The following is a 9,351-nucleotide window of genomic DNA, read 5'->3' as shown; positions in this document are numbered from 1 at the left end:
GATTCAACTATTGTTATTTATCAAAGATGAGACTATTAATTTAGCTAAAATGATGAGTTTTCATTAGTTGGTTTAGTTTGGTCGTAGGCTATTTGGCCAACCAAATTGACCTAGTCAGATTGGGGAGTTGGTTTGTTGAAATCGACTAACCTTTTTTGAAACCGACCCACTCAAGTTGTATCGGTTTGGGTCGATTTTTTTGTTTTGTCAATCGGTTCAAAAGATTTAAACTTAAAAATTAAATTAAATTTTAAATTTAAAGTGTAATTAATTAAATTAAAAAAATAAATTTATGATATAAAACCTTTTAGACTAAGAAATATGGAAATTTTCTCACTTTTTCATATTAAAATATAAAGTATTAATATATATCTATAGTTAGCGTTCGATTTTGGTTGGTTTACAAATGGCCAAAGTGAAACTGATCCAATTTGGTCGAATTGGGAAATTTTTTAACCAAAGCAGACCTCAAATACTAGAAAATCGACCAATAGTCAAGTTTATCGGGTTGGTCGGTTTCATCAGTTTGATGAATAAACCAACTGAATTTAATTATTGCTATTTTTGTATTATGAAAATTTTATTAAAAGTAGTATATAAAAATATGAATAATTATTGATAATTTAAAAAGTTGAAAATATAAAACAATTTTATACTCTTATGTGTTTCTATTAGGGTCATTACTATAACACACCTTATAGTTTTACATATTTACTTAAACCTCATTATAGTTTTCATTTTACTAAAACATCCCATATATTTTACAACATATTTACTTAATCAATCTTTCATTAAGGAGTATTTGTTTTGTCATTAGGCTCATGATTTTGTATTCCAAAAATATCCTTAACACTTTTTTTTTGTACAAAAAACAAAATTGACCAAATATAGCCAATAAAGTGGTTGCCCGTGTCTTATTAAGGGCAAAAATTGTATTTTTATTTTTATTTTCTTTTGATTAAACCTATCTATACTACTAATAAAAGCACAAATCCATCTTTTTCTGGACTTTTCATTAGACTAATTCTACCGCCATTTGTCTAGCATTCGATGAACAATATCGAGGGTATATTTGTCATTCCAGTCAAACACATGGCATTCTAATCTTGTAGGAAGAAGAATTTGAATTGCATGTAAAGTTTAAATTTAGTTATGTCCAGTTTGTTATACATGGGTTAGCCAGGTTCCTTAATTTTAGGAAAGAAAAAGTTCAATAGTATTTATCATTCCACTTACAAAACATTTCTTCCAACCATTTGGACACTTGTCAACCTAGTTTCAAGAACATGATAGTGGGTATGCATGTTATAAATAAGTGACCCACTTTAATCAGAAGTTGTGTTAACCACTCTAATTAACTGAAGTGGTTTATCGACATACTCTCTACATATAAGGTTCAAATCACCTGTCTGCAATTGCGCACTTATAACCGTCCATAAATTAGATACAACTCAAAACCAAAATCTCTCCCCATTCCCGCTACTCTCCATCTGAGCTTAGAGTTGGAGAGAAGTCTGACGCCAACGATCGTTGTAGCAAACACACCGAAGGTATTCCATATCCTTTAATGAAATCACTGTATCAATAAGCGTTCAATCGACGAAAGTCCTGAGTCCTAAACAGTAACTATATGTATTCCTTTCAATCCGTCTCTCTCTCTCGTTCCTATTTTGTTTTTCTTAATCTTAGTTGTTTTTGTAGTAGATTGATTGATATTTCGAGAACGAGGGAAGTTCTGAGTAAGTAATAACTTAATCGGAATTATGAAGTTCGTAGTCTTTTCGTTCTCGATTCTGATCTTGGCCAAACTCATAGGTGCATGATACAGATCTCATGGCTTCTCTAGATTTACCTCTACGTGTTGTTCCTCCTCATTGTTCTTCTTTTCTGCTTCATGATCCTCGTTTTCGTGGTGACTAACAAGAGTCCAGGAGAGGTTCTGTCTTATAAAGGGTATAAGGAGTATAAATTATGGGACTATTCAAATTGGTTGCAGAAGAGGGTTAACAACAACAAAAACTGGAACAAGATCAAGAGTTGCTTGATGAATAGTTATGTTTACAATAGCCTTAGTAATGCCACCAACACAGTTGAACAGTTTTATGCTCGGCACTTGTCATAAATTCAGGTGTGTAACATCATTCCCTTGTTCATATTGTTTTATTTATTTTGTGTGTACAAATCTAAATGTGGGTACTTTTATTTTTTTTTCAGAATTCGTTTCATCTATATCAGTGTTTTTTTTCTTCCTTTTTCTTTATCCACTTTAGGGATTTTGACCTTGAAACTTTTTGGTAGATCCCCTCCCATTTTTGGATTTCCTACCTTTATCTTCCCGTTTGACTGCATTATTTCTTGAAACAAACGTTTGAGAAAATTCCCTTCATTCCTTGGTACAAATTATAGTTGGTTTGGGTATCTACCATCTATCACCATGACACTATGATTGGACTTTCACTACATTTTTGTAATTGGGTTTATTAGAAAACAACTAATTCGATTTCTCTCTTAATTACAAAGGTATTTCACATCCTTTTATGAAATCATTGTATGAACAAAAATTGAATCAATGAAAGTATCGAATCTTGAATAGTAACTATATATATATATATATATATATATATATATATATATAGATATATTCCTTTCAACCCGTTGTTGATCTCTCTCTCTCTCTCTGTTCGTATTATGTTTTTCTTAATCTCATATGCTTTTGTAGTAGATTGATTGATATTTCGAGAACGAGGGAAGTTGTTTCGAGTGAGTAACAACTTAATCGAAATTATGAAGTTTGTGGTCCTTTTGTTCTCGATTTCGATCTTAGGAGGTGGAATATGGCTAGCAAATAGAGCGAGCACTAACAGTGAGAAGTTCCTCGAGAAATCCATTATTGCTCTGGGGGTGTTTCTCATGTTTGTGTCTCTCGCCGGACTCATAGGTGCGTGCTACAGCGTATCATGGCTTCTCTGTATTTACCTCTGGGTGATGTTCCTCCTCCTTGTTCTTCTTTTCTGCTTCACAATCTTCACTTTCATGGTGACTAACAAGGGTGCAGGAGAGGTTCTGTCAGATAAAGGGTATAAGGAGTATAAGCTGGGGGACTATTCAAATTGGTTGCAGAAGAATGTTAACAACAACAACAACAACAAAAACCGGAACAAGATCAAGTGTTTCTAGATGAATAGTTATGTCTGCAATAGCCTTAGCGATGCAACCAACACAGTTGAACAATTTTATGCTCGGCACTTGTCATTGATTCAGGTGTGTAACATCATTTCCTTGTTCATATCGTTTTATATATTCTTTGTGTATAAATTTGAATGTGGGTACTTTTATTTTTTTCAGATTTTGGTTTTGATTTTTTGTTTTCTGAGCATTTGCCATAATTTCTCAAAGAAACAGAATCTGTTTCATCTATATCTGTTTTTTTTTTCTTCCTTTCTCTTTATCAACTTTAGGGATTTTGATCTTGAAACTTTTTGGTAGATCCCTTCCCATTTTTGGATTTCCTACATTTTTCTTCCTGTTTGATAGCATTATTCCTTAAAACAGACATTTGAGAAATTTTCCTTCACTTCTTGGTAGAAATCACAGTTGGTTTGGGTATCTCCCATCTATCACCATGACAGTATGACTGAATTTTCACTACATTTTTGTAACTGGGTTTATTAGAAAACTATTGATTGAAATATGAATTTTCTTTTTGATTGATTGCTCAACATTGGGTTTGTAAAATATTGGTTTGTATCATTTTTCTTGCCATTTCAATTTTGATATCTCAATCTTTCTTGTGATCCCATATAGATTATAAGTTCAGTTTTCTACAATGCACTTTGCCAGAATGTTGTCCTCTGTTTTCAAGTGTTGAGCCATGAAAATGTCTCATGATATGAGCCATCAGTTTTCTATCCCTCTTGTCTAAGCACACAACGGGCATAAAGAGGGCATATATGTCATTTACTCTCGTTTCAGAAACTACCCACTTATAAGTTTTAACTGTTCAAAAACTACCCATGAATTATAAATAGTTTTATCTCAGAGATATTACCACGTGCAAATGCACTTACACGTTTACTGCCCCTACTTGGTCTCTCACTTTCAGGAATTTTCACCGGACACATTCTACCCACACCTGTTTATGTATACAGAGGGCATATATGTCCTTTACTCTTGCTGTAATAGAAACCAAAAAAATGGTTGTATCTCCCACAACCTCTTCCCTGTCTCCCTCCACAAACTCTTCCCACCAACCGCCCCTCTTACTGTAAAACCAGCAGTTTTATCTCCCATAAAATCTTTCCTGCAAACTGTTTTATCTCCAACAAACTATTTCCTGCAATTAAATTCCCACCATAATCGAAACCCGAACATAACAAAATTTACAACTTTATACTGTCTAGGAGGGTGGAACTATAGCGGAACTATAGCGAATTTTGGATATATGAGAGATGACTCGGGAGGGGGTGTGACTCTGCTGATGAACCCTCTATCGTTAGCTTTGAATTTTGTGACTCTACTGAAGAACAATATGTTCCTGATTCATTCACGGATTTGGAGTCTAATCAGACAGTTCCATGTGATTTACCCTCATCATCACAGGGCCACCATGTAAGAAAAAGCGAGAGTTAAAGTGGTAGATATGATAAGAAGGTTAGCTTCTGGGATTTGGACCCAGAGTTCAACCACATATTGGAGTGGTGAAAATGATGGGGAGCATTCATGAACACTCTGTTGCGTTGCATCTGAAGGAAGAGAACAATTGAGATTTCCATGTGCCAGGAATCGTCCTCAAGTGAGAGAGTGCAAAACAATTATAGATATGCTCATGCAAATGGAGCACAAGAGGCAAAGGGAGCTTACCGAGTTACCATGCTGGTTGAGCACCACGCAGTATCAAGGTTCCCTCAACAAGGTCGCATTCCGGTGAACATAGAACAAATTAGGGTCCGTTTGGTTCTTGGAATCAGATGAAATGGCATTTCCTTCGAAGGGAGGGAGAGGGAGTGGCCATTCCCTGAAATGGGGGAATGGGAATGGAATTCTAATTCCATCCAACCAAACAGTTGGAATTCCGCCGTTCCAATTTTGATTCCATACCCCTATTCCTATGAATCAAATGGGCCCTCACTTCTCTTTTTGACAATTGTTCTTCTTCCATTTGTACACTATATTGACTTCTTGTATGTCAATACATGTTTAGTCATTGCTCTCAGACTTAGATTCTGAACAGAATCAAATTCAACCAGTTTGATTCTTCTGATGATGAAGCTGAGTCAAGTTCTACTGATGATGAACCAGTTTTCAATAAGCATAGATTGATTTCTGATTGGATTTTGCCCAAATCCAATGAATTAGGTGAAATCACCGGATGCCAACTGAAGGGAAGACATGCTTCTGGTACAGGGGTTGATTTTAAAGCTAAGATAGCTAATGAAATGCATACAAGATTCAGTATACAGGGAGATGAGGGGGAAATTTTGTGAGGAAGACCATAGAAAGAAGAACAACAACATTGAGCAAGAGACAACCACACTCAGTGATACTCATGCTTTAATGAATTCCATAATAGAAGAGTTGAAAGTTGCGAGAGAGAATGCTTTAATGGATGATAGAGGAGATAAGAAAGGTCATGGCTGATGATGATGCTCTAGAGCGAAATGCCATAACAGGCAATCATCAACAGGATATGATCGAAGTACAGTCTCAGAACAGCCCTGAGTCAGGATCAGAGGCCCAAGCTTGCAAATGGGAAACCTTGGTGAGGCCAACCAAAAATGGATCTTGCGGATCAAGATCAAAGGCATCCAGATGCTGAACAGAACCAAATTCAGCAAAGAACTTCCATCAGGTTTCTAAGGTACAATTAATGTTATTTTAACTTTTGTTTCAACAGGATGTTCATGTAATGTTGGAAGATCACTCAATTTACATTTGTTTAAGTTTACATTTGTTTAAGTTCTTTTTTGTGTCTGTCATATATCTACCCAAAGCTTTCCAAGGCTAAAAATAAGATAAATCAGATAAAGAAGCCATCTAACTTGTATATTCCTCTTGATAATTAAGAAAGATCAGCTACCAATCATGGAAAACAACTCCAACTATGGAAAGGTCCCAATTAGGGTGTCTTATTGTTAGGCCAAATCCTAAGCTCAAAGATTAGTGGGAACATGAGCAAGGTTTATTTAGAAAAAATAGACAGGTTTAATGGAGTCCAGGGTGGCTCATCATGTGTGGTGCATGAAGTCTTCCATCCTTGAACTCTAAACAACAGAAATTTACGGTTCAATAGATGGTTTATCCTACTCTAAAATTGTGGGAGTCCCTTTAAATGGATCTTCATGTTCTTCTTGCTATTGAGCTTAGTGTTATTATTTTACTGGGCCAAACATTTTCACTCACTGGATTATCTCTACTGATAACTAAAAAGTAGTAAAGGAATGTAGAAATCCACCCGTTAGATTGAATATCAGTGGAATAGATTTTGCTGATAACAGTTTCAAATGAATGCCTTGTGTAGAAAAGTAGAAGAAGCTGAAAGGTTTCAGCATTAAGGAAAAAGAAGAGAGGAGAAGAAAAGAGAGTGGAATGTTGTCAGAATTGAATGAGTCTGGCCGCCATCCCCTCTTGATTTATATACTTAAAATAAAAGAATGGAAGATTACATGAATATCCTTAGTAGGATGACTACTTTAAGTAAGTGAACAGTCCCAACTTAAAATAACATAAACTAATGGGCTTAAGGCCCAATTACTTCTTAGCTTAATAACTTAAAAATAAAAAATAAAAGGCTGGGCCCAATAACTTAAAATAGGCCCAACTCAACAAGTGGATAAATATAAGTATTTTATTGGAAACTATAGTAACAACTCATATTATTGAATTAGTCTGCACAAGTACTAAAAAGAGGGATATCGGAAATTGCCATCAAGTAATTACCTATATTTATAATATTTGTTATATTTCTCATGTGTCGTATTGGGATTTGAGGTGAAGCAAGGAAATTTTAAAAGAAAAAAAAATAATCAGTTCCATTTCCCTGAAGGCTAAACCAATTGTACATTCTACCTAAAGCAAGCAATGGGGATAACAGGTTACCAAATTCTGAAAACTATCCAAGGATTAATATCAACCATTTAATTTGTTTATTTATTTATAAATAAACTTAATTTTGTTGGAGTTGAGGTAGGCGAGTAGTAAATAATGTTCTAGTAATGAGTTGGATGAACTATATTGGATTTAACAACTTGCGACTACAAGATGTTAGAGGCCCCAAGCTGATTTTTCAATATGTACTGAGTAGGGGAGATCGAAAGGCAAGTGAACTAAGATAGCAAGAGAGCTAGAATGTTAGAGTAGGAGCTTTACCTTAGATGGTATGCCTTTAGATACCTACTAGGGAGTGTTGTTGTGCTCTTTGCATGAGGTTGTGTCCCAAGGTCATCCTCAACAAACCTTCCAGAAGTGTGTGTTCGTTATCTTTGCCCAATGAACCATCCAAATCGATTAGTGATGTAAAAGATGAAGTTCAAGGTAGAGGTACGATGCTTTATTTTTATAATTTTTTTAAACTTTTCATTTCATACTTCAATCATTATGATGGCAACCTCCCACGTGCCCACTTACTAGTTTATTTAAATGAGCATTAGGGTCAATACTGTCATTTTCGATTATCATCAATTAAATTGATGAAACTATAAGGGGTATTTTAGTAAATGATATTTTCTATTATTTAGCCTTCACTTAATAAATCATGTGCATCACGAATCCCCACTAATATTAATTAAACGATGTATAAAAAATTGGAATGTACATTACTTCAGGAGGACACTAATAAGTTACACTATTATGCACATTAATTTGTGGGTTCACATATAATCATCTCATGTGACAATAAGAAATAACCAATTATAATTTACTTCTGTATATTCAATGTTTCGATAATTTATATATGATGTAACTATATAAATATAAATTTTATATATATATATATATATAATTTATATAGAGAGAGAGATTAAGACAAAGCGGTAAAGAATTTTTCTCCTTTTTTTGAATTTTTTGTTTTTTATTCCATGTTATTTTTGAAACAAGCAATGAGATGCACTTTACCAATCACCTAAATAGTCTCTTCTCTTAAAATTTATCCTAAACTACCTCCCCCACTTTCTCCAGAATTATCTCTAATTCCTAATTATATAATTCCTAATCTCCACAATTATCTCTAATTCCTATTTATCCTCTCCCCTCCTTTTTATCTATATCTATCTAAAGAAAGTTTGGATTAAAAATTTTAAGAATTATTTAAATATTCTAACAAAATTATATAATAACTTCAAAATATTAAAAAAACACAAAAAAATAATTTTATATTTTTACAAAATATATCATGAAATTATGTACTAACAATTTAAATTATGTTTTTTTGGATTATCAATTTAAATGCTTTTCAAATATTTAATAATATATAATATATTTAAATAAATAAAATTCAAATAAAAAATTTAAATATTTAATAGATTATTTAAATATTTAAATAACTAAATATTTATCATAACTATATTTTAAATAGTTAAAATAAAGAAGTTATCTAATAAATAATTTTATATTTTTACAAAATATATCACGAAATTATGTACTAACAATTTAAATTATGTTTTTTTAGATCAACAATTTAAATATTTTTCAAACATTTAATAATATGTAATAGCTTTAAATAAATAAAATTAAAATAACAAAAAAATCAATATTTCATAGATTTTTTAAATATTTAAATAATTAGATATTCATCATAACTAGATTTTAAATCGTTAAAATAATGAAATTATGTAATAAATTAAAAAAAAATTCTAGAGCAGAAAAAATAATTATAACATAATATTAAAATTAATAATAATTTAATATATTACAAAATTAATAATGAAATTATGTAATAATAGTATAAATTATGATTTATGGATAATTAAATTCCATAAATAACTAATATTTTAAAATTTAAATATTTTACATATTATTTAAGTATTTACATAACTAGGTATTTTAAATAACAAAATATTTAACATAACTAGATTTTAAAAAGAAATTATGCAATAAATTTCAAAATTTTCTGAAAAAGTAGAAAAATAACTATAATATAATATTGAAATTAATAATAATTTAATATTTTTAAATAATATTGTAAATAACTAATTTCACTTATATCAAGTAATAATTTGAGAAAATAAATTTCAAAAAATTAATTTTTATTAATAATAATTTTAAACTCTTAATTTGTATTTATTATATAATTATACATAGTAAAATTAATATTTATTGCATTTCAGTAATTATTTATTTTATAAAGGGAAAAATGGT

The 9,351-nt window shown here is 31.6% G+C and overlaps 1 pseudogene; it reads left to right on the top strand.

Moving 5' to 3' along the window:
* Positions 1–1,833: 1,833 nt before the first annotated feature.
* LOC148851386 (tetraspanin-8 pseudogene) lies at positions 1,834–5,483 on the top strand (annotated as a pseudogene).
* The last annotated feature ends 3,868 nt before the right edge of the window (positions 5,484–9,351 follow it).

The sequence above is a fragment of the Nelumbo lutea genome, chromosome 5, assembly GCF_056320005.1.
Source record: "Nelumbo lutea isolate HS-2025 chromosome 5, American lotus-T2T, whole genome shotgun sequence".
Classification (NCBI taxonomy): Eukaryota; Viridiplantae; Streptophyta; class Magnoliopsida; order Proteales; family Nelumbonaceae; genus Nelumbo; species Nelumbo lutea.
The sequence above is the reverse complement of the archived record's forward strand: the minus strand, read 5'-3'. Positions and strand labels throughout refer to the sequence as shown.